The following is a 2,444-nucleotide window of genomic DNA, read 5'->3' on the forward strand; positions in this document are numbered from 1 at the left end:
GTGGGGGTGGTGGGGTGGGGAGTTGGGGGGGGGGTGCAAGAGGCCAGGGAAATCTTTCCCATAGTTGCCAGGCTGTGGCAGATGTGGATAAATCATCTGCCTCCTTTGTTCCAGTCATTTAAATAGAACACAAACTATCTAATTTCTCTTTTCTGCCCCTAGTCCAAGGGGTACTCCTGTCCCAGTCCAAGAGATACAAATAAATAAGACAACAACCAAAAATATTGCAGTTAGGAAAGGGTTATATAAATGTTTCCCCATTTAATGTCATAAAAAAATGCAACAAAGTTGTGCCTTAAACCAAGGGATTTCTGTGATGCAATGTGCTGTTTTTCCTTCTTCTGAAAACTAAGATTCTCTTACCCTTGTTGACTCCTGCCCTACCCTACAATCCAACTTCATTCCCTGCTTCTCTGGAGCATGAACACCGAATCCAGTCAGACCATTGCCCTTCCCCTTCCAAGTCACACAGGCATCACTTTTGTCACTATGTTTTGTGGTCCACATTCTTCTTTCATGAGACACCTTTTTTCTCCCTCCATATAAATCCAGCACATGATTCAAGGCCAAACCAAGTGGCTAGGAATTTCTCCCTCCATGTGTTCCCAGACCACCTAAAACATAGGCTTCATAGGTAGGAACTCAGTTAATGTTTCTAGTTTCTGCTTCCATTCCCTTTGACGTCCTGATCTGAATGTCTATAGTATTTGCTGGCTCTGACAGATGATTAAACATTTAGATGTGTAGTGCTGTGTTGCTAGCATTTTTTTACATGTAGCTTTGCCTCAGCAATGGGGCAGTAAGAGTATTTGGTCTCATATGTCAAATGACAAGCCTGTGCTTTTGATCCAAAGGAGGACTCCACATGACATGCCTCCATGTCTGGGGGAAGAGCAGGAACAATATTTTATGTTTTTTTCATATTCCTCCAGGTACAATCTCAGGCTAGAGTACATACGTACTCAACAAACAATTGTTGCTTGGTTGTTTGTTTGAGAATTTGAGCATCTCAAATTTATCTGGGCTGTTGCTCAGGCAGCACTGCTAAGGAAATGTATAAAACCCCATGTTTAATGTTTTAAATAAAATATTTTACCTGATATTTAGCTCTCTGGTTTATATGACTTTTAGTAGGTAGTTTAGGTATTGTTTTATAGTTCTGCATCTGAGTACACAAGCAGGGTTTGCTCTATAAATGTCTTTTGCCGGACCAGTCAACATAATGTGCAAAACTACTTGATACCATAAGTAAATTTGATGGGCAGCACTTTTGTGACATCAGAGTTGTGGTGAAAGCTCATCTAAGAGATGAAGCCACCACAGAACTGAAGCTTTGGAAAAGAAAGGAAAAGGAGCCTCTCACACTGAAAAGTTGAGAGAAAACAAGATGCAGGGAGATGATCAGAGTGAATGGGTCACATGCAATTTACAAGCTAGCTTGCATGCTGACAGTGTGTAGACAAATATTAACAGTCACATAGAAGTTTCTCATTAGAAGACTAAAGAGAATTGTCAATGAGTTGAGATTACAAAATTCAAAAATATCACCTTTTCTTCAGTCTCCTCTCAAGTTCTTGCTGTCAGAATGACTTGGAATTGAGAGATGAATGCAAAAACCATGCCCTTTTCACAACCAGTTACAATACTAAAGCAAATAGGGTTGTAAAATGAGAAAGACTGAATATAGATTATCTGAATAAATGCTTTTGCTTATCTCCACTCCCTCTTATGACCCCACTTAAAGGACAGTAAAGGAATAAAAGAGGCATAAACTCAAAAGAACAAGAGAAAAGGAAAGCATGCATAAGCAGGCAAATTATGTCAAAAAGTGCACAAGCAGGTAAGTAACTGAAGAGTGATAACTGATTTATCAGAATGGAGAAACCCCTGGGCCTTCAAGTGATATTGTGTGTTTGTGCGTGTGTGTGTGCACGCACTCGCACAGGATGGGGGAGTATAAATTGAAGCCAACAAGAATCAAGCTAATTTGCACTATGGAGCTCTCAAAAGTCTCAGAATTTAGAAGCATCTGGTTCCTCTGAAGATGGAGGTGATGGATGAAAGAAAATAAGAGGTTTGTTTGAAAGTCTTTAGAAGGAACAGTGATATCTCTAAGAACAGTGTTATCCTCTAGCCTGGCTTAACATATGAGATTACCTCTCTAGAGAGACTGACCAGCACAAAGGAGAAAACCTACAGATTTTGATATATGCAGGAGGTCTCCATCCAAACAGCCATATCCCTGCATCACACCCTATGGTGAAGCCCGTCAGTGATAAATTCTACTCACACAGACCCACTGGCCTCTTTGTTAGGCCTCAGTCTTAAATAAGAGTGGGGAGTCAAGGATCCCAGACAGTTGAAGAGTCTTCAACACAAAAGCAAAGAAAAAACAACCAAACAAAAAATTGCAAAAAATATAAACCCAGACGGGGAAAGAATAA

This window comes from Lipotes vexillifer, unplaced genomic scaffold (assembly GCF_000442215.2).
Source record: "Lipotes vexillifer unplaced genomic scaffold, Lipotes_vexillifer_v1.1 scaffold135, whole genome shotgun sequence".
Taxonomy (NCBI): Eukaryota; Metazoa; Chordata; class Mammalia; order Artiodactyla; family Lipotidae; genus Lipotes; species Lipotes vexillifer.